This window comes from Pan troglodytes, chromosome 3, assembly GCF_028858775.2.
Source record: "Pan troglodytes isolate AG18354 chromosome 3, NHGRI_mPanTro3-v2.0_pri, whole genome shotgun sequence".
Classification (NCBI taxonomy): Eukaryota; Metazoa; Chordata; class Mammalia; order Primates; family Hominidae; genus Pan; species Pan troglodytes.
In genome coordinates this window covers 68,636,335-68,660,767 of record NC_072401.2, presented here as the reverse complement: position 1 = coordinate 68,660,767, position 24,433 = coordinate 68,636,335, and the positions used below count along the sequence as shown (strand labels likewise).

Below are 24,433 nucleotides of genomic sequence, written 5' to 3'. Positions count from 1 at the left end.
CGCCCTCACACACACACACTCATCCGGTCGTGGTGCGGGGCGGGAAGGGAACCTCCTGGCTGGTGGGCGCTCGGGTCTGGCGCGGGTTGGAGTTTTTTCCAGCCATTGGGCGATTTGACCGGCCGAGGGGAGTGAGGGGGATAAGAGACTGGGCGCATTCGCAGCTGCACACGCTGGGGAATAGGAACAGTTCCCACCCCGTTAATTTTCCCTCTCCTCTCACCCCAGTGCCATCCCCTGGTGGGGGCAGAAAGCGGACAGGAGGGCGACTTTTCTCCGTCAGGCTGGAACTGGTGCCGCTGGAGGCGGGAGCGGGCTGGAGGACGGACAGGGTCTGGGTGAGAAGCTGGGCTCTGGGAAGATGGAAAATGCAGGGTGCCGAGCCCGGCGCGATTCTCCCTCAACGCTTGCCTGGAGCATCCCTGGCCCCTTTTGCCCAGGTCGCGCCCCTGAGTCTTGGAGTCGCGCTGCCTCCCCGCGCCCTGCCTGTTGTGTCTCCTTCACGGCAGTTTGGTTTAGACCTGCGTGCCCAGGCTTTGTTAGGCGGTTTTGGCTGGAGAAAGCTGCCACTTTCGTGGGTGGCCCGGGCTGCGCTGTGCTGGTAGTGGGCACTGGGCGGGGGGCGGCGGTGTTGCACGAATCCGGGCGGCCGCGGCGCCGGGGCGGGGTGGGCAGAGCATTGGTGGTCGCGGTTGGCGGGTTACAGGTAGGAGAGAAGGCACCTCGGCGCTTCTCTGAGGAGAAGGGAAGGCTCCAGGCTGCAGCGCAGCGTCTGAGCTACCGCGACCCAGCCTCCGGTCCCACGTCGGAGCTCAGAAGCTTAGGGTGCCAGGCCCCCAGCACTATAGGTGGGTGTGTGTGTGCCTGTGTGTGTGTGTGTGGTGTGTAGGGGTGGGGGCGACCTCCTCTACCAGCGTTACTTGGCGGCGGAGTCAGCGTTTGAGCGTGTGCGCATTTTTGCGCCCCAGGGACGGCAGAGAGATATTTGCGGGGATGCCGGAGCTGCTGCTGCTGCAGCTGAGCTTGCTTATTGAAATCGCCTGGGATCCTCTTAACTGGAAAATCTGGTTTGAGGAGGCCACGGGGGCCCCCGCAGGGTGGCGAGGAAACCTTGCCGTGTCCCCTTCCCCTGGAGAGGCGCAGCTCGGCGACATGCGTGCGGCGCCTGAGAGTCGCTGGTGCAGCGCTCGATGCACCCCAGAATGGCCCTGATGAGAACCTCATAGGGTAGTCATCTCTCCAGCAGGTTGAAGTAATCGAGTCCAGCCAGCGTAACTCCTGGTCCCTGGAATTCTCTGGCCACTTTCCTACCTCTGATAGAAACATGCGCTGCTTTTATTTATGGCCAGAGATATCATAGCAGTTGGGAGAACTCGAGGCTTGCGAGCCACCTCCAGGGTGTCTCCTCCCTGTGTCTGCGTGTGATCCCTGCCTGCGGTAGTTAGAGCACATTGTAAACAACGGTGTAAGCACTCCTGCCACAGTCTCCTTTAGAGTCTAACCTGCTGTCGTCTGTTGTGTTTACTTTCCTGGTTGTATTACTCATTAGGAAGTATAAGGCTTCTTGCACCTCTGATTTTACATCCTTCCAGCCAGCTGCTGGGGAAATGAGGAGACGCATAGACTCTGGCAGGAAGGAAAAATTGCCTTCTGTGTTTTGCTCTGAAGTAAATAGGCAGTCTGCTAATTTTAGTGTCATATGGGCTTTCATCACTAGTTAAAGAATGTCATCGTAGAATCTGCAAAGAAACACTTTAGCATTTTTTCATTTGGAGACTTTCCTATATTTCCCTATGAGAATAAACAGAGTTTGGTAAGATTTCTTTTGTATATTTTTCCATCTGTAATGATTCTAAATGATCTGGACTTCTGGCGCCCAATTTATCTGCATGTGGATTACAAATAGGATACAATTCTCAGCTCTTTTATAATCACCAAAATAGGATACCAGATAATTTGTATAGGAGTTAAGAGGATATTTGTGTGTTGAATTATCTCTCAGCTTTGTTTCACCCAATCTTTTTTTTTTTTTTTTGTAACCAAAGCAAGGGTAAAGACTGTACATAGATAAACACAGTTTATAAAGTGTTACTTTTGCAAGTGAAACTGCTTTTTACTTTCAATAATTAAAATGTATTAAATTCCTTAGGTCTAGATTAGCTCTGACTGCTTTGGTGTTTGTTGCAAATACTTGTGTTCTATTTTGTTTTAAAAAGTATAGGGCTGTTAATGGAACAGTGTACTTTATTTTTAGGTACAATAATTTCTGGATATCTTCATTATTTTTTAAAGACCTTGACCTCTTGAAAAAGCATAGATTGCAAAAGACACTGAATCACTGATGCCTGACTTTAAGTTATATTTTTATGAGAGATATTGCTAATGGCCATCACCCTAATAGAAAACTTAGAAAATTTTGATTTAATTCATGAGAATCTAGCTTCACGTATTTGTTTCATTTCTAGATGATACGTATTAAAGTCTTTATACTTGCAAATATTTCTGAGGATTAAAGAATACTTGTCCTCCCATTTTCGAAGATCTAATCACAATGATTCCCAGTCCTTACATTATAAGATTTGATCAGATCTGTTCTTTGTTTCCTAGCAGCATGTGTTCCCTAGCAGTCATACATTCCACAGGTCCTGATGTCATTAGAACTGTGTGTGTCAGTGTATTGTGCTGTCTTTAGCTGAAGGTGAATGTGTCAGAGTATTTGAATGCCATTCCATAGCTCTTCCTTATCACTAAGTATTCAGTAACCTGATCTATTTGTGTATATGGTTGACGAGACTATTTCTACAAAATCAGGGTAGGAGGAATGATTAACACAAAGTTTTATATGAACTATTAATTTTTTTTTTTTAGATAGAGATGTTAGGCTGCATCAGGCATCCCCGGCCTGAAGAGTGATAAGCCAGTATGTGATTTGCCTGATGGGTAAATGCTTTTGATATCTCATTTTTGGTTGCTTGGTGTGATTATCCTTCAGACTGAGAGTGCTCCTCAAAAATATGAATGGAAAGTCTTTCAGAAATGATTTTCTTAATCATGATCTTCTTAACATTTTGCAGATTTAAATACTCTTTTCCACAGGGAATAATAGCAAGTATGGCACTTACTGGCTGCAGCTACTGTGGCTGGCATTGTTTCTACTAATTAGGAAAGGCAGATTTTTTTTATGAATTTGATTTACCATTGATTCCTTTGTGAGCTATAGCCAAGGAAATCATAAATAGTAGATTAAAAAGACTATAAAGTCATGAGGATTGAAGTTAGTCAAATAATATGATGCAAAACTGAATTGTTTTTCAGATTGGATTTGGACCACTTTAAGTGTTGGTTGAAACTCTCTTTGAAAAGGACTGCCAAGTAGAAGTGACAGTTACTGTTAGAAGTGGGGAGTTTTGGCCCAGAAATCAGCAAGGAAAACTGATTGCGATTTTCATATTTAGGATCAAACAGTGATTTTAAGAAATGCTGTGCAGCCTTAATTTAGCATGGTGTGAATGGCTACAGTAGTTGGAATTTAAAAAGGATGATCTGTCCTTAAGTTTTGCAAATGGCTATTTTGCCTTCTCTTTCCTAGATTTGCATTATATTCAAAATATGCATTTGCTCACTTTGGGAGGAACCCTAAAGAATACGGCTGTATTGTAATTTATTATTTGTTTGCCCACAGGACATATTTACACTTAGATTATTATATTTATGTCTTCTTATTTCATGCAAATGCATTTCTTTATAGAATAACCAATTTTATAATTAAATAAAAAGTAAAACTTGCAAGTATGAGTAAGGTCCTCCTGACATTTTTCCTTGGTTATCTTTCTGTGTTTTGTCGGGTAGGGTAGGGTGAAGGCTAGGGAGTTGTTGATCAATGGAGAGAAAAATCCAGATTTTTCATTCATTGTAATACATTGTGAGAGTGTAGCGTGAGCATGCTTGTAAATAGCATTTATGCATCTAAGGTGTGCAAGTTTTTCCCCAAATCTTGAATGTCATTACTCTGATCTGAGTGTCAGCATGGTCCAATAAAATTAACTCTACTGCTGCATAAGAAACCAGGTGTAACTTTTTTCTTAGAATTGTGACATGTGCTTATGGATTCATAAGCACAAAATGTAAAAGAGAAAATAGCTGTCCTACTTGAAATTAATTGAACTTCTTTATTTATTTTGAGGGGTGGATAAAAGGGGAGCGTTTCTATATTTGCTCATAATAGGTTCTATAGACCTTGATAAATCATGTCTTCCTTGTGTCTTATTGACACTTAAAACAGGAACTTAGTTTCAATTTTAATGAATGTCTTCATAAAAGTGATTACAAATAGGTGTTAAAAGAAGTGAAAATTTGGTCCATATTATTCAAGAATTTAAATGGAATATTGTGGATGGTAATCCTACTTATTTTGAAAACTATTTTTGGGATGGAAAAATAAATCATCCAACTGAATGTTTCTGCCTGGCAAAACTTCCATGTCAGTTACTTTGTAAAGCAAACAATGCTCTTTTATCAGTGTTTTCAAAGTGTCCTCTGGGGAACCCTGGGGATCTCTGACACCCTTTCAGAGGAAATGTGAAAAGAAAACATTTTTATAATAATGCTAAGACATTATTTGCCTTTCACTCATATTCTTTAACACGTGTTCAGTGGAGTTTTCCAGAAGGTATATGATATGTGATGACATCATTGCTCTGATGGCATATGTCATATGTTCTTATGTATTCTCAAGTTTTAGAATTTTCCCAGTTTATCAATACTTGAATGGTGACAGTTACAGATATCATAATCAAAAGTCACTTTAGAGGCTGAGTGCAGTGGCTCACACCTCTAATCCTAGCACTTTGGGAGGCTGAGGTGGGCAGATCACTTGAGGTAAGGAGTTTGAGACCAACCTGACCAACATGGTGAAACCCTGTCTCTACTAAAAATACAAAAATTAGCCGGGCATGGTGGTACATGCCTGTAGTCCCAGCTATTCGGGAGGCTTGAAGCAGGAGAATCGCTGGAACCCAGGAGGTAGAGGTTGCAGTGAGCCAAGATCGTGTCACTGCACTCCAGCCTGGTCCACAGACCAAGACTGTGTCTCAAAAATAAATAAATAAATAAAATAAAATAAAAACATGAAGTCACTTTAGGTCATTTATTATTATTATTTTTATTATTATTATTATTATTATTATACTTTTAAATTCTGGAATACATGTGCAGATGTGCAGGTTTGTTACACAGGTATACACGTGCCATGGTGGTTTGCTGCACCCATCAACCCATCATCTACATTAGGTATTTCTCCTAATGCTATCCCTCCCCTAGCCTCCACCCTGCAACAGGCCCAGGTGTATGATGTTCCCCTCCCTGTGTCCATGTGTTCTCATTATTCAACTCCCACTTATGAGTGAGAACATGTAGTGTTTGGTTTTCTGTTCCTGTGTTAGTTTGCTGAGAATGATGGTTTTCAGCTTCATCCATGTCCCTGCAAAGGACATGAACTCATCCCTCTTTATGGCTGCATAGTATTCCATGGTGTATATGTGCCACATTTTCTTTATCCAGTCTATCATTGATTGGCATTTGGGTTGGTTCCAAGTCTTTGCTATTGTGAAGAGTGCCACAGGAAACATACATGTGCATGTGTCTTTATAGTAGAATGATTTATAATCCTGTGGGTATATACCCAGTAATGAGATTGCTGGGTCAAATGGTACTGCTAGTTGTAGATCCTTGAGGAATCACGACACCATCTTCCACAATGGTTGAACTAATTTACACTCCCACCAACAGTGTAAAAGCATTCCTATTTCTCCATATCCTCTCCAGCACCTATTGTTTTCTGACTTTTTAATGATCGTCATTCTAACTGTCATGAGATGGTCTCTCATTGTGGTTTTGATTTGCATTTCTCTAATGTAGGTCATTAATTTTTAAGAGTATAAAAGAGTCCTGGGCCAGAAAGTCTGAGAATGGCTCAGGTAGATTTTTCTGAAATCTGCCTCCTTGTGCTCTAAAATGCCATCCATCCAGCCACATAAAGAGCCATGTAGGATGAGAAAATGATTAGATGTCCAACCTGTAAAAAGATAGGCAGGTTGCATATAGTTGTTAATTATTTAGCATTTTCATTATTCTATTTCCAAATAATCCAGTGTAGAAAACTTGTTTTTAGATTTTTTGTCCCCATTTAGTGAAATGGAAACTTTAAAGCAGCAGATATGCAGCCTGATCTGCTGACTGCTCTTGGGAAGGCTACAAAGGAGTCAAGGGGAGAATATCTAGATCTAGGCCCTAGATCAAGATATTTTGATATCTAGAAAGGCAGAGTGGTGTAGAGATGAACAGAAAGGGACTCTGGAGTGTGTTTGCCTAGGTTGAATAAGCTATTGGATTTGTGTCAAGATACCTGATCTCTCTATGCTTTAATTTCCTGGTATTTTTAATGGATTTAACAATTGTACCAAATTCACAGAAGATTATGAAGATTTAATTGGTAAATCTATGCAGAGTCCTTAAAACAGTTCCTGGTGCATAATAATAACATAATTGTTTGCTGCTATTATGATTACTATCATCATCATTATTATTGGGTCTCATGAGAGTCCTAGGAAACTTTAATCAATTCCCCATGTGATTCAGATACATAATTATATTTCACACCATTACAGAGCATGTCTTAAAATGTTAGTAAATTTTAAAATTTCATATAAAAGATAATCGACTTTATTTTACTCTCACACTTTAGAACTCATGAAGGGTTATTAGCATTTTTTAGAGGAAGAATTAATAAAACACCTTTGTTAGCTTGAGCTAAGTTTGAAGTTTGATAGTGAATGTGAATGCCCAATTAAAACTAGATTTCAAAGACCCCAATTGAATATTTATATATCTTGGGAATTATTAGAGAGGAAGTCACTTTTCTGAAGTGATATCAAGATGACTCACTATACTCTTAATCTGTTAATCACTATCTAAGCACCACAACAAGCCATTTTCAGTGCAAAGGATCCTTGGGGTAATTATATACTGTAGTTCAGTCTGTTTGTGAGTGGTCATATGTCTAGTGAAAGAAGCTATACATTCCGATTACCTTTACTAGATACTAAAGTTTAATTGGAGAACTGTGTAATACTTTTAAATGAGACTTTGGCAACTATTTGAAAACTTTAAGTTATAGATGTATTTATAAGTTATATACATTTTGGGGGTATATTCTATGGCTAATTTCTGACCCAGCCTATCACTATGAAATTAGTGCTATAGCACTTATTTCCTTCCAGAACTTTGGTCAATTCTGATTTAGTGTTGTAGAAATTAAATTATACTCCATAGATAGGCATAGCTGGGCAGTGTTTTTAATTATGAGCTTCTCAGAAATGGTCTTTGGACTGAGAGTCACTTGAATACAACCCCAAATGTGCAAGTTTCTAGCTCTGTCATCTCTATCTGCAAAATAGAGATAATAAAGTTTACATTGCTGGTTTGAGTAGAGTAATAGGAAGTAAATATAAAAGTACCTGGTGGAGTGAATATTTCATGCATAGTACCTTTTGTTATTAGTCATAGTATTATTAGAAATGTCCTTGAGTACCATTATTAAGAAAACTTAGCTAAATCAAATATCATTTTCTTAATTGAAGAGTTCTTGATGAGCTAGGAAAATCAATAGCATTTTCTTAAGTAGTTGAGAAAGGTTCAAGTCTTGTATTTATCTTTACTATGTTCTTTCCCTCTGTCCTTTTTTAACCTTTTAAGTACTTATTTCTGAGCTCTTCTTCATCTTAAAATGTTATGCTCTGCTACTAATTCTCCATCAAAAATTATAATCCTGACGGAAAAATATTTTTGACATCCACCAAATACTGTGTCCGAAGATTGACTTTAAATTAGGTATAAAATGAAAGCAACAATTTAAGATGTTTTAAATTAAATGCCCTATTATCTTTTCACATGTCAATCATTCTTTAAGCTTTAACTGCATCAGAATTTTCTATAATGCTGTAACCATATCAAGTCATCATAAACGTCGAAGATATCAGGATTTTCATATTTTTAAAAGATTTATAATCCCAGATTTTAAGTCTCATAAGAATGCCACAAATGAGATAAACCTATAAAATTCAGATCCCAAAATTGCTTTAAAGACTAAAACTTTTGAAAGGCTCATAAATGAGTTGAAATTTTAGAATTGACATATGTATTTCGGTTACAGTGCCAATAAGAGAAGTTATTAAAATGTGTGACTTTTACTATAATTATCCAGCATGTATACTGAAAAGGAAAGGATATGATATAGTAGGTGGTAAAAATGAATGAAAAAGTAAACTGCACATTGGACTGGACAACTGGCTTGCTAAATTGTACCAGAATTAGGTGTTTTAAGTATGACTCAAGGAATTGAAAGCCAAGTAGAAATGACACCCCCTCCTGTTTGATCAGCTTGTGTTGGTGTTTACGCATCCCGCAGAGGCAGAGTGTGTTACTATTCAGGACAGCCCCAGTGGCTCCACAGTAGCCTGAGCCTGTGAGAATAGAGGAGAGACTCAAGCCCAGTTTTTGATGTTCTGCTTGGGTGGGTAACCTGAATACTAAAATGCATTCCATTGACGCTGACCCTGTAAGAGGGTTTTCAACAGTCTCCTGTTTTGTTTTGATTTGGTTTGTTTCCCCCCTTCCCCGTTTCCTTTTTCTCAAACTCTTCCAAAGACTTTTGAATAAAAGGAAATGGTCCTGACTGATGGTCATCTTTTTGTATGAGATTTTGTTTCTGGCAAGAATGGAAGGGTTCAACTGGTTTTCATTAACACCTTTTGTTTTTTCAAATTTTCAGTGTTCTTGATTTGTCAATGGCTTATGGTTGTTGTTTGAACCTTGACTCAGAATACTGATCATGACTTCAAGGCGTGGACAAAGAATCTATTGAGAAATCATTTTCTGTTAACACAAGGCATGTGTGTATCTATAGCCTTTATTTATATTGGCTTTAAATGTTCGGTTGATGTTGTCTAAGGAGTTTTAATTATATTATTAACTGTAGTTGACTTTGGAGGAAGAGCTAGGCAGCCATTTAAAAAAATTATATACAATCATCTTTTGAGGTTTAGGCAATTTCAATTAGTTTTCACTTTGATTCTTAACAATTTTTATGTATGATGTTTAAATATTATTTTACAGTCATTCTAAAATGGTGCAATTTTATGATAGTATCTAAGTTATATGTACTTCAATTTAACTTAAAATATTTAATAGAATGGGTGTTTTCACTATTTCTCTTTTAATTGCAAAGACACCTCCAGCTAGCTTTCTGCTGAACTGATTAATTTATTGGGAAGTTATTGTGTTTCTCACCTAAAGATTCTTGGGAAAGAGTGAAGTTTTACTTAGGTATCAGAAAAAATTGGATACCTCTAGGCTTCTGCCTCAGTTCCATGCCCCTACCCAGCCTACCAGTTTTCTTTTTCTCTGACTGCTGGATTCATTCCCTTTCCCCACAGTTTAAATTAAGTACTCAGACTTATACTGATCTACTGTCATCAGGTTGGTGGAGGCAGTAAGAATATTGCAGTTCCTCTGTGGACGAATGGATAGTTAGCTTGAAGAAGAAAAGGCTCAATTAAGAGAGGGATGTTGTTCACACAAAAAGAAAGAGGTGCTGATAGTATCTGAATAGTTATTTAATAACTGGGACAAGTCAGGTGTTAGAGGAATTGGTTAGGAAAATCATTGAAAATGGGTTTACCCTTTTCCTGTAAGAGGCCAGAGTGATCTTAGAAAATGGTTCCTTACTCACTTCACCAACAAAACCCAACAAAATTATGCAAATCAAGGGGTTCAAATCTTCAGGTTCATTTCAAGAGCACCCAAGTTATCTATAAAACTGCTCAAGACATCTAGGCTCTGTATATATGAGAAGCCACCAAATATCTGAAAGATGTCCCTTTACAGAAGCAGTGTGCCATTTCTATCCTACAGTGGTAGAGCCACTGTACAATGACAATGTACAATGCCAGATGGGAGAGCTGGACACAGGTTTGCTGGCACAAAGAGAGCTGGATTTTTTCCTGCACATGCTTAAAAATGCAGAGAATAATGCTGATCTTCAAGGTTTAAATATAGACCGTCTAGGCATTGAGTACATTCAGATGAACAAAATCCCCAAGATGTGACATCTGATAGTGCTCATGGTTGAATTAACCCATGTATGAGCTTTGCTGGTCACATTACTGAAAAAGAACAAATTGTTCCAAAACCAGAAGTGGAGATTGCACAGAAGAAAAAGTTATGCCAGAAGAAACTGAAGAAAAAAAACTTATGGCATAGGAACAAATACAGCATAAAATAAATGCAAATAGAAGTAAAACCAGAAAAAGTGAGTTTGTAGATATGTATCCATCCATCTGTTTGAGACATCTAATTATTTTACACTTGCTGTGTACTCATTATATCATTCTTCCGATGAGAATATATGTTTATTCAAGTAAACCTTCTGTTTAGAGGCAGAGTATTCAAAACTGTATCAAGTAGGATATTTCAGATAATTGAGCATGGATAACTTTATAGTTGCCTAAAGCATCCAAAGAAAATATACTTCAGTGTATCCAGTCGTATTTTTCAAATGATAGACATCTAATATGGGCTCATTATTACCAAAACCAGAGACTGAATATTAATGCTGACACTTGAACAGCTGAGGTGCCTTAAAGCTATTATATGTATTGTTTGGAATACTCCTAAATGTATTATTTTACTTTTCATGTATTCAAAAAAGAAAGTTATGTTGAGTTTTCATTTTCATTTGAGAGTACCAAGTCAATATAAGTAGTAACATATGAAGATAATTTGGAAGAATTTTTAAAGGTTAGTAGAAGGCCTAATTAGCAGAAATCTTATGTACAATGACCTTCCTCACTATTGCAAATCCTCAAAGAAGAAGGAGCACTAAAAATTAGTATGCTGTCAACATTTTTTTTAATGATTTGATGTTATTAAGCAAACTTTTGCGAGTATTTCTTTTTCTGGTGCGTTTGATTAAATGTGTGATCTTATCTTGGTGAAATAGCCTGCTGGGCTGCAGACAGTAGTGTTCAGAAATGAAATTTGCTTAGAGCCTCTGAACAGACATTTATTCAATGAGACCTTTCTTGAATAATAGATGATAGTGAGATAACAATGGTATGTGTATGTGTGTTTTCTTCCTTGAATTTAGGGGATGTTGAGCTAGAGCAACAACAACAACAGAAGTAATGGGGTATGAAAGAAAGCATTAGATTTATATATGAGAAATTAACCTACTTTATTACAAATGAATGAACAGTCTGTATGAGGGACTCATAGCATCAATGTCAGAGGACACTGTGTTAGTCCATATGTTTTATTTTAGCAGTCCTTCTATGTTAATTCCTTGCCGGCTACTCTCTTTTGGCTTAGTAGAGGTTACTCTGGAATGAATTTTTCCTCCACATACATCATTTGTGCGTGCTTTTTCCATTCTACTTGGGTGCTGGTAATGGCTGAATTTTGATTCCCAATCTTTCTTCCTAGTATAGATAATTGTACATTCTGAAGATCATATTTAAATTTTTTTTCTGATTATAGTACATGCTTACGTTGAACACTTTTAAAATACAGAGATACATAAAGTTAAAAGTGAAATCACTCAACATAACATAACATACTGGCATACCACTGTGTTCACAGAGATTATGTCATACTTAATTTTTGCTTTGATTATCTGCATCTGTATTGTGTGTGTTTAATGGAAATGAGATTAAACCATATATAGTTTGTATAATTATCTCCAGTTTCTCAATGCCATTATTTTTTTGAAAGCATTAAGTATCATAAAATATTCCATAATGTAGACATACTATGATTTATTTAAACATTTACTTATTCATGTGGGTTGTCATTTGTTGCTAGAATAAGTGGTGTCACCATGAATATCTAAGTGCTGAAAGCTTGGCCTGTTCTCTAATTTTTTTCTCCAGTACAGATTCCTTGAAGTATAATTACTGGATCAAAGAGTAAATAATCCTTTGACTTTTTCTACTTGGTTACAGATCCAGATGCATCATTGCCTTCTGTATAACTGGTCCTCTGAAAGTTTTGGAAACTCTTTCTTAAGAATTGTTAACTCTCAGTTGTGTATAGTTCATAGCTACTAATTCTTGGTTATGTATAGTTTTACTATATATATATGTATAGTAACTTTTACTAACTTTTTGGTGATTCTTAAGAATTACTGATGCTCAGCTGCACGTACACCAATATATAAAAGCAGAGGTCAGTAAAATAATCAAAAATGGAAATTTACTGGTTATTAATATTTAAGTAAAGCTATGCCTCATGTCTTTGAATTTAACATATTACTAAAACAAAACCATACAATGAATTTTCTCCATGAAGAATTGAGTCCACCATGTGTCTAATATTTCCATAAATATTCTTAGTTTCTTTCACTGCTCTTGAACGGACCTCGTATCTCTGAAGTTCATCTAAAGTATCAACTTAATAAAACTTTTTCTTTACCGTACTTCTTATGGAACAAAAACAAATGGTGGTTTGGATTATTGTTCTAAAATTTAAGTATGAAAAGTAGGAGCAAATTATCAGTCAATGCATTTAAAATAAATGAAGTTTGTCTATAAAAGTAGATGGGTCAGAAAAGTAATTAAATAGAACATTTTGGCTTATAATGAGTAAACATGAACACAAGTTTTGCTAGGTGTAACCTCAATTAGAGATCTGTCTGTAGGAATAAGAGTTAGGTACAGGCTGGATGCTGTGGCTCATGCCTATAATCCCGGTACTTTGGGAGGCTGAGGCAGGAGAATCGCTTGAACCCAGGAGTTGGAGACTAATCTGGGCAACATTGTTATACCCTATCTCTATAAAAATAATTTAAAAAATTAAGCAGGCATTGGGGTGCATGCCCATAGTTCCAGCTCCTCAGGAGACTGAGGCTGGAGGATCCCTTGAGCTGGGGAGTTCCAGGCTGCGGTGAGTCATCATCACGCCAGGGCACTCCAGCCTGGGCTACAGAGTGAGACCTTGCCTATTAAAAAAAAAAAAAAATCAATAAAAATAGATACATAATGTGAAATGTCCAGTAGTATTCAGGTAAAATTAAAGAGGAAAACAGCAGGTGGATAATGCAATTTGAAATCAATTTTCCAGTAATGCTGGTACCTACTGAATTTGATTTCATTGTAGTTCATTCTTTGTTCTGAGATACTTTAAACAATATCGTTGAGACTTCTGCTTCCAATTGTACAGACATATTTACGATACATTTCTAGCAGTCAGAGTGGAAACATATTCTACTTTCAGTATCAATATTTTCTTTAAATCTGCACCAGAACATATTTATGGGACAGAGTTTAATGCTTGATAAATAAATGATTGTATAACTGCATGAATGTGCTTTATGGACCTAGAAGAAACAAGTGAACATGAAAGCAGTTTTTGAAGTTACTGTTGCAAGATAAATTTAAGTGCCATTGAAAATTGCTCTGTACATGCATGTGAAATAAAGAAAGGTACAGAAGGAATCTTGAAAGCCAGACTCTCCTGGGTTTTAGTTTCCTTAAAAATATATTGTCAAGAGTTGAAGTAACTTGCCCAAAGTGACATGGCAGTTTTGTAGCACATGCTGCCTTCTATTATGGAATTTTTTTTTTTTTTTTGAGATGGAGTCTCGCTCTGCTGCTCAGGCTGGAGTGCAGTGGCCCGATCTCGGCTCACTGCAAGCTCCGCCTCCCGGATTCACGCCATTCTCCTGCCTCAGCCTCCTGAGTAGCTGGGACTGCAGGTGCCCGCCACCACGCCCGGTTGATTTTTTTGTATTTTTAATGGAGACGGGGTTTCACCGTGTTAGCCAGGATGGTGTCGATCTCCTGACCTCGTGATCCATCCGCCTCGGCCTCCCAAAGTGCTGGGATTACAGGCATGAGCCACCGCGCTCGGCCTGGAATTTCTTAGTCTTGCACTTGAGAGTTCTCATTTCTGATTTCAGGAATGATGTTATCACTCTCTAACTTGTATCGAATTAGTCATGTAACTTCTGTAGGTCTATTTCATCTGTAAGTAGAAGATAGGATGGTGGGTGGTCCTTTTTCCCTAAAATATCCATGGGATAAAATAAAATGGTAAGGCTTATTAGAATGCTTCTGCTTGCAAGTTGAGCTTTTCAAAAAAACTGAATAGGTAGTTGATGTTGTAAGAATTTTTACGTTTCTTCCTTCGTTAAGAGCTAAGGCTCAGTATTGCATGTGGTAATAGCATATTTTAAAAAGACGAAATAGATTAGACTTTCTTTTTGTGATGGCTTAAAGAGAAAGTGACATAATGAAGATATTTTGCATGATTTGAAACCATTAAGGAGTCTGATATATTTTTATCATATTTCTCTATTATTAAGGATAGTAATACGTTTTGTTCCTAATAAATGATTTTAGGATTTGGTATAGTTTTTTATCTCAGCTTTTTTTTCCTTATGTTTATATTAAATACTTTTTAGATTCAGAGCTTTGGGCCCATAGCAGTGTTACCTTGTATCAAGGCAGTTTCAACTTTTCTTCATTTATAAAGCAGAAGTGTATACCTTGAGTGTAGAATTCTCAGTGTCCCCGTTTTACTCCTTTTTTTTTCTTATGGCTGAATTTATTTATGTAAAATTATTACAATTTATTATAAGGTTCAACATTAAATTGTATTTAGTTCTACATTAATGAAATGATCTTTACTGGGCTTAATAAACACACAAATAGAAAAGTACCAATTGCAGTAATAAAAATATATATACATGAATGAAAATCGAAGAGGAAAAGTAGAGGGCAAAGGAGTCGTAAAAGCATGATTTCAAACCTTTCCTCTATGTCACACTGGAAAAGTTACTTCACTTCTCCGTGCCTCATTTCTTCATGTGTTGAAAAGGATAAAAATAATACCTACCTTTCAGAGTTATTGTGAGGATTAAATGAGGTAATGCACATAAAACTTATTGCACACTGTCTAGATTTGTATAAGCACCCAATACATTTTATTATTTGTGTTAATTTTTCATCAATTTGTTGTTGAAGCTGATACCTTTTCCTAAGTGGGTCTTTAAATTGTTCTGCTATTTTTCTGCAGTTCCCAAAAGACTAGCTTCATTAAATCATTAATTTTATAATTCACCATTTATTTGTTAGCACCAGATGTCTGCAGGGTGCAGGGGATATGGAGCATAACATGGCAGAAAGAGCCTCTGGCTTTATGGCACATGCAAAATCATGGAAATAAAGAGGAATTAAGCAATGTATCCCTCATTAATTAGTTATAGTTAAAATTGTGGTAAGTGCTACAGAGGACAAGTCCAGGATGCTATTAGAGTTTAGCAGCAGAATCAGACCTTGTCTGAGCTTGGTGGTGAGTGGGATCTGAAAAGACTTCCCAGAGCCAGTGACATGTGAACTGAGATAGGAAGGTTGACTAGGCAGCCCTAGAGAATGTGCTCTCTTCACTTTCCGTCATCAGAAGAGCTCATCACAGACCCAAGCATGTTCTGGTGGAGGAGGTTAATAGAGCTGAGTACAGAGAGGAAAACTGAACATTGATGCCTTGATGTGGCAGTAGAGACAACAAATCTGAAGTTTTCCTTTTACAGAGAAAGTGAGTTAACGTAGAGAATGTTTTAATATCACTTGTCTAGCTTTAATATTAAATTTCAGGATGCCAGAAAATAAACTCTCTATTGACCATAAACGGTGGTCAGGCACTGAAGATTTGAGATGAGCAGGAATAGGTAAGATCTATACAAATATTGAAATGAAGATTTCAGAGTTTAGCTTTGGAGATATGTATCTTTTCGTATTGTGACGAGGAGAGTTTTACTCCAGAAGGTTGGTTCCTACTCATTCTTACCCTTATTTCTTCCCATCCCCATTGACTTATTAAGTACCTGGTATCTTTTGTCCCTGAGAAATGCTGTAGAAATAGAGGAGCCAGCTTTAGGAATACCAGTGCTAAAGACAAGGCTATGGTTATGACTGTTTGTCAAAGAATAGCAGTAAAATATCAATCTGGAAAACAATTGTTAAGGAAACTATGGTATTATTGTTTAGTAAAGACAGTAGACTTTGTCTTCTTTTCACTGCTGGAATTAAGGTTATTTAAATTTGGGGGGACTTTCTACAGTATGTAATGATAAAGATTATTTCTTAATTATTTGGAACAAATTATTTAATACTAATAAAATAATAGTGAAGTATGTTTTAAAAATGTTTTTTGTTTAAGAGTCTTTGGGCAAAATGTTAAGTAAGTGTGGTTTAGGAAAAGCAACTTAGTGAATTCAAATTTTTAAAAGGAGGAAGAGTCCTATAATAGAAGATACTATATTTAGAATCATTAATCTTTTTCATTCATTTATCAAGAAATATTATTAAGTGCTTCTTTTTTTTTTTTTGGAGACAGCGTCTTGCTCTGTCACCCAGGCTGGAGTGCAGCAGCACGATTATGGCTCACTGCAGCCTCGACCTCCTAACAGAACGGATCCTCCTACCTCAGCCTCACGAGTAGCTGGGACTACAGGTGTGCACCACCATGCCCAGCTACTTTTTTTTTATTTTTTATTTTTTTTAAGTAGAGACGAGATCTTGCTTAGTTGCCTGGGCTGGCTTCAAACTCCTGAGCTCAAGTTACCCACCCACCTTGGCCTCCCAAAGTGCTGGTGGCATAAGCCACTAGTGTGCCCAGCTTGAGTGCTTCTCATGTGACACAGTTAAACACAATTGTGATAAAGATTAAACAGAAAAAATACTGCATTTTATGAACTGGTCAAGCAGCACCTTCCTGAAGAAGGGAACCTCCTGTTTCAAGGCTTAAAGAAAGGAGCTCAGTTCTTGTGAGGAACTCAGAGGTTAGAGAACCTGGAACATAAGGATTGAGAGAAGTGGTATGAGATCTGGCTAGTAAGTAGTAGTCCAGAATTTGTAACATTTTCTAAGGTTAAGTATTTTGGGATTTTTATCTTAGGAGCAATGGGAAGCCATGAAAGGTTTTAACAAGGTAATAACAAGAGCAGATTTTCATTTTAAAAAGATTATATTGGCTGCTCTATGTAGACATAATTGGAGGAGGCATCAAGGGGGGCTGTGGAGAGACCAGTTTCATGAGAGTCTAAGCCACTGCCCTACCGCTTCTCAGCTAAGCAGCAAAGGATAGATCCTGCTTCTTTCTGGCCTCAGTTGATTCATGTGTAAAGAAGTGGTCTGCATTGCAAAGCACCCATTTTGACTGTACTATGCTGTACTCTAATTAGATTATAAGGATATGGAGGACCTAAATGAGATGGTGATCATTGGTTAAATGACCTCATCTAAACTTTGTTACTGTTTTTTACTGATCTACCTGTATAAGATACGGTTGCAGTTATTCTGTATCCAGTTGTTTAATCTGGATTTATTTTTTACCTGAAAGTTAAAAGCCATTCTCTGAAGACCTGTAACGTAACTAGAATTTTTAATATGTTTGTATTTTAAATGCTGTATGAAAACCATAAAGCCAGATGTTGAAACTGCATTTAATTTAGTTAAGAAGGTTGAAACCACAAAGATCTTTCATTTTGTTTATAGTGATTTATTTATAAATACTCATTACTGAAGTCAGGGAATTCCTGTTTCGATGATACCTGAAAAGAGAGTAGTACATTTTTCTTAGAACAGTGGTTTAATATTCTGAGTGACAGATGCAAAATAGTTGACTGTATTATTTAAGAACTTATGAAACACTTCAGCATTTATGCTTTTCATTAATAATGTAAATATTTTATTTTCCCCGTGTTCTGTCCTCTAACTCATCATTGCTCTTTGTCATCTCTCTCTTATGGCATTTCTGACATTCTGCCATGACTTTTGATTATTTCTCTTCCTGTTTCAAACCTCTGAAAATATAAAGTCATCTGCTGGGTGCAGTGGCTCACGCCTGTAATCACAGCACTTTCGGAGGCCAAGGCGGGCTGATCACCTGAGGTCAGGAGTTTGAGACAAGCCTGGACAACATGGTGAAACCCCGCCTCTACTAAAAATGCAAAAATTAGGTGGGCATGGTGGCGGGCGCCTGTAACCACAGCCACTCGGGAGGCTGAGGCAGGAGAATCGCTTGAACCTGGGGGGCGGAGGTTGCATTGAGCTGAGATTGCGTGCGCCATTGCACTCCAGCCTGGGCGACAAGAGCAAAAATTTGTCTCAAAAAAAAAAAAAAAAAAAAAAGAAAATACAAAGTCTTCGATGGCTGGAACTTCTTTTAGTCTTTTCATAAGCTAGAGTATTTGGTTATGAAAATGAGATTTGATTGTTTTCGAAGGTAGGGGCTTAGTATATTACATGAAACGTCATACGTGAAATGTGTCTTGTATGATTTAAAAAGGTAATAGGACAAGCTCTAATAACTTGTTTGTTTCATGATACTTAGTGATTTAGAACATGAGCTTTAGAATCAGAAGACTCTGAGCCTAAACCATGGGACTGCCACATAGCAGCTATGTGACTTTGGGTCACTTCCTAAGTATCATTTTATGCTCTATATAATGGGACTGATTATATCTGTTTCATAGAAAGATCATGAGAATTAAATTCACTCATGTAATCTAATACACGGGCAGAAGGTTTAGTCATTATAAGATTCAGTTAGGAAAAATTAGTGCTATCACCACCCTTGCTTCATGTAGAAAAAGGGAGTGGAACACAGTGGTTCAAGCCATTTCCTTTTTTTCCCCTTTGCTCCTGCTCTTTTTGCGAGATTGACATTGTATTTTATATCTGTTGCTTTCAATCTTCAGGGACTTCCATTTGGAATCATTCTGGCATGTTACTTCATGTATATCAAACTATCTTTTTTTATCTCTGACTTATTCTGAAAGGAATGATTATCTAGCAATTCGTGAGATACAAATGGAAGCCTGAATACTTACAGCAGCGTCAGATAAGCATGCCAGAAATGCCTTTATTACTTATTTCTAATACTGCATTCTGCAGGCATATATACGTAATATATATGGACTGTAAAATACAGTTTGCATACTTTTCATTTTAGGACAGACATAGTCTTTCTTTTTCCCCAATGCACATTTTCCCCTGAATCAATTATTTTTAGAACTTTAAGAAAACTGCTTATTTTAAAGGTGACAATTTAAGAAAACAGTGTCACTATTACAAAGAATTACTGTGACAGAGGCTGGAATATGAGCTCAGAGACCTTTATCCTGAGTTAACTTCTCTCATGCTGAATGTAATAGTTTTATAAACGTGTATTAATAATTAGGGACTATAATTAAATAACATTTAGCAAATGTATTGGATATTATGAGAAAAACATACAATTGACATGCATAATAAAATAGTATAGTTTTCAAGAACATTTTGAAGCCAGGTTTTCTGAAAGCACTTGTAGATGTATATGAACTAGGACTCAGTGTGTCTTTATATTTGGCCTGTGAGAACTTGCCCTTCAAAGGTGGGCTTGTAATATGATGTCAATATTTGTGTCCTCTTCAAGAACTGCTATTTCAACATAAGACATCGTCTGTTCTCTAATTATAGTATTCAGAAGAGAGAGATACAATTTTAAACCTCTCTTGATAGTTGAAAATATTTTTTTTGAAAGGACATAAAAACCCTTAAGTTCTTGTTCTGGGTAACCAAGTATCATATTTTATTTGTAATCCTAACTGCTATAAAAGTGAATTGGTAATTTTTCCATGTTTTTGAGTCTCTTATTAGAATTAATACTTTTACAATAAGTTGCTTTACTATTTATTTTTTCTGAGTAGTATATTAAAAGAGCTGTTAAACACTTTGTGACATGTTTAAACATATTCAAAAAACTTATTTTGGATAATTTTGCGCAATTGTTGTAGCAAACCAGATGTTGCAAAGTTGTTATTTAATCAAAGATAAAAAATATTTGCAATATAGTTTTGTCTAGCTGTCAGCTTAGATAAATGAATCCATTTCAATCAGCACGCTCCTAGTGAAAAAAGGAGGAGATATAATAACGTTCTTCTAGCTACATTTGTTGAAAATAAATATTAATCTTCTATGTGGTTAAAACCATGCTGTGCCAACTCCATCATAACCATAATTGCAGGAAAGCCTTTCAGATTTCTTATTTTTATGAATTCTGTTTTTTTAATCCTTCTGGAAGCATTGAATTAGATTCTACTTTTCATTTAGATTATATGCTCATTCATGTTTGTGTTAATCTCATATTGAGATGCCTTGTTAAGATACTCTTGGGTAGTTTAATGTCCAAATAGAACACTGTGGTCTGGTCAAGATTTTTTTGGGTCCCAAACATAAAGCTTATCTTTACCTTTCTTTTAAATCTGTTGTAATTCATGGGAGAAGCTTAAATATGTGTTTTTGTTTTTATTTTATTTTAATTCATAATTGTACATATTTATGGAGTACATAGCACTGTGTTGATATATAATATAGAGTGATCAGATTAGGGTAATTAGCATATCCATCATCTCAAACACAAAGAAATAACAAGCAATATTTTATGTATCTCTCATTCTCTTTGGTTCTATAGCATTGGGTAAGACAAGCTGCTTGCTTCTGTAGTTATACTGACTTCCTAGAAAATGTTGCATAAAGTAAATCACTAAAGGAAAACAACTCTGGACTAACAAAACAAAACAAAATAAGGCATAAGGCCAAAAAAAATGTTAATTTCAAGCTCCATTGGAAATGCCAGTGAGAAGAATGGCAGGGACTCATGTAAGTACAGGAACCAGCTTGGTAAAGAATGAGGTTCCATATTCTAGTCTTCATAGTGTGCAGTCAAGAAAGATAGAAAAGGAAACCCAGACTACAAAGTGAATAATTTCCTCTTGAAACAATACCAACAACATCACTTTCCCATAATAATAAAGTTTGAAATTTAAATTTATATTTCCTCTTAGGGGTCCTTAATTGTATAAAAGGAATTATAATGAGAGGTCCGATATTATGGTTATAATTATTGATTTTTGTCAAATGTATGGAACGTTTGTAGGGAAAATTGTTAAGATAGTAGAAAACCACTATGAGCTGTAGTAATTACCAGAGTTAACTGTTCCAGTTCATGTTGATGTTTGTCTAGGCTATTTATTGAGGAAACTTAGAAAATGAAGATTGAAGGCATAACTTTATTTGCACCTCTAAGAATAATTCTTAAGGATGACTGTCAGATTTTTTTTTGAAAGTCAGATTATCTCTCTCATCTCAGTTTTATTGATACCTTCTTCAGAAAGCAAGTTTTGAAGGGTTCTTCTTAATTACTGGATAGAAAAGTGGTTAGAAGCACTTCACAAAATTCTCTTTGGAGAGATGTTAGAGTGCCAAAGAAAAGGGTGAAATGATACGTATAGTTTTATTATCTTCTCTTGCTTTTATTATGGCATTTTGATGAAAGAGTAGAAAGTGCATTTAATGGGCTCTCTGCAGTTACGGATACAACTTACAATATAAGCAGAGAGTGATGCAAAATTGTTTTTTATGGATTTCTCATTGGCCTCTTGTTTCAGTGACCTGAGGAATGAGAAGTGAAACAATACTCTCAGCTTCTGAAGCACAGTGGTTTTGAAAGTAGGTGTAGAACCAGATTGGTGAGTGGTGGTGTGTGTCGGTCAAATGCCTCCACTTGTGTGTAAGATTTATAAGTCAACATCGTGGGAGTTTTGCCCACACGCTATGGGGTAACAACCTATATTTGATTTTTATTTGTTTTCTCTAATGTTGAGGGTGTGTGTCTGAGTGTTTGTGACTCAGTGATTGTTTGGGCATTTTGGGTTACCTTGTCATTCTTACATTGGCCAGTTTCTGTCTGCTTCCCTATGCCTTGTGAAACACAATAGAAACGACAATATAGAAGCAAGCCATCAGCTTCTAAGAGCAAAATTCTAACAGATCCCAGACTTTAAGTGAAGGAATGATTTGTGGGTGTTTCCAAATATAACACTCTGAATTATGAGTTTATAAAATGCTAGGTAAGTGTCTTTATATTTGTTAACTGCTTATTTTAAATTTTTCATTCGTTGCTTAATTAATCAACACTTTCTATTCATAAAATTTCTATATTGGTAAATTAGAAATTTTTTGAAATAATTTTTAAAAATTATTAAATTTTTAAAAATTGTTAAATTTTCATTTTCAAAAATAATACTTAAATTTTTATTTTCAAAAATAATCTTCGTGTATACTGTGTGGGGCTGCAAAATCAGATTTGATGAAAATTTCATGTCTAATAACTACAATAACTACTTTTATCTTTACTCTTTCTTTCAGCTTCCAGACAACTTTAAATATGTTTATTTATCCATAGCTAAAATTTGTTGGGTGAACTCATAAATATTTAACATGTGTTTATGTATCTTAATTTGGGTCTTTATTGCCGTTAAATATATGTTGTTTCAATGTGGGAGCCACCCTTTAATTTTACAGTTTGATATAGTAGTGGCCAGAAACATTTTAAATGCACAGGTTTATTTTGGTCTTTCATTTTTAAAAGTTTCCAGATTAAAAATTTATTGCTTCTTACTAAAGCATTATGTATCTTTATGTTTTTAAACTGAAACTGGGTCTTCCAGATTTTCTCTGGAGGAAATACAGAAAAGTTGGCCTTATATTTCTTCAGGCCAGAAAAAGAAGTGTGTGCGTAGGGGATGGTGTTGTTTAACGTATGTCAGTAGAGGATTCGCAATTCATAGTGGTCACTTAGAGGTGCAGACATGAACACGCAACTGCTTGCTTGAGGCCACCTCCTTGAATTCTCTGTGAACTTGGTCCAGACTCAGCGGCCTGGCTAACTACATGCTACTCTAGGCTCTTAGCCATTCAGAAATCCTCGGCAGGACCCGAGGGAAGGAATGGTGGACTCCACGGGTCGGCAGACACCTTCTCACTGACTTCTCTGAGTGGATGGCGACACACAACCATTTCTGATGTCTTCTGTAGGGGCGATGGAGCTTGAAACAGTCTGTATTCAAAAGGAGAGGGTCCTCTTATTTATTGAGCTTTGTCTTCTGAATGTAATGCCAACCATCCCTGTCTGCACGAACCCTGAGCATTGTGGAGAATGGGGAAGGACAAAGCATCCTTCTTTTATGCTTCCTTAATTCTCTTGTCCAGTCTTCTCACTTCTAAACCAGGATCTGCTTTGTATTTTATTGGTGGAAAAGGAAAGAAAAATATAAATCAGCTTTGTCATTTCAACCTCTGATTATAATTCAACCCTGGAATTTAGTAATTTGTACTCTGGTACTTTCAGCTTAGCTGCCTGGCAGAGCAGAAGGGCAATCCAATGGTCCCAGGGACTGGGAACAGTCATGTTCCTTTAGTATCCTGTTGTTACCTATGCCGCTTCCTGGATGGTACTGTGGGCTCATTGGTTCCTAGCCACACCTTTCTTCCTTGAATTGATGGCCCCACAGTTAAAGGGCTATGTAAAACCAAAAACTTTAAAAACGTTCAGTTTTATATAGCTGTTGTGCCAATATATAACCTTCCCATTTCTCCACTTGCCTGTCTCTATTCTGATAGGGGCATTATTTTTCCTGCCCTCATCCTCTTCAACCTCAGTGCTGTCCTGGGGTATAAACATGCATCATTTAACTATGATTTAAATACGATTCGTTATTTAAGATATGTGAAAATCAGTCCCAATACCATAGTCAAGATGTATCTGTGTCAGTAATTACAAACACCACTTTGTTATTCACTTTAGCAAAATATAGATTAATGTATATTAACAGGCATCAGTTGAATAGGCATCTCTAGTTTTACTTCCTTCTGCTCTTTCAGTGATATCCAATTTCATTCCTGAGCTAAGCTTGCTTCATTCTTAAGGAGCCCAAGTCCTTTCTTTGGGACCCCCAGTGAACAGTCAAAATGTTCTCCTTTCAGTGACTCAACTCCAGCTCCTTAAGTTCTCTGGATTTGTTTCCATATCTGTTTTCTTTCCTGGCCCATGGTCAGCGTGAAAATCCAGTAATATTTCCCTTGTCTTCTTTAATATCTTTTCCATCACTGCTTTCTACCTTCTTGTTCTCTGAATTCTTTTGCTAAAAGCTCTCAAGTTCTCATTTTTCCGTAACAGCTCTCAGAGTATTCCCCACTCCCAAATCTTTGTCTCCCCCAAAATTACCATATAGAATTTATGATGACTCATCTTGGATTACCTGTGAGTCACTTTGCCCAACTTAAATTTAGTTCTCTATTGTTTTTTTTTTCAGTTCAAATATTAACATAAACATTAACATTTCTAAACAATTACAATTATCCTGCCTTCCATCAGACATTAGCACAGTCCTTTCTCCTAGCATTATGAGGGGGTGTCTTAGAATCTATAGTTATCCAATTGGCTGTGATTGACTACTTTTTAAAAGAAAACACTGTGGGTTTATTTTAGCTGTAAG

General features: G+C 36.8%; 1 protein-coding gene across 49 annotated transcripts in view; it reads left to right on the top strand.

Annotated features, from left to right (window-relative positions):
* ADGRL3 (adhesion G protein-coupled receptor L3) overlaps positions 1-24,433 on the top strand; it is an 861,998-nt gene that overhangs the window by 1,560 nt on the left and 836,005 nt on the right. The window contains exon 1 of one of the 49 annotated variants that reach the window (XM_063809610.1): positions 279-848. The exons of 46 other annotated variants lie outside the window; for them this stretch is intronic. The gene's annotated coding sequence lies outside the window, so the exon portion shown is untranslated. Of the gene's footprint in view, positions 1-278; positions 849-24,433 lie in introns of those variants that run through there. 2 more of the 49 variants (XM_063809608.1, XM_054683068.2) reach the window with 2 other exon arrangements.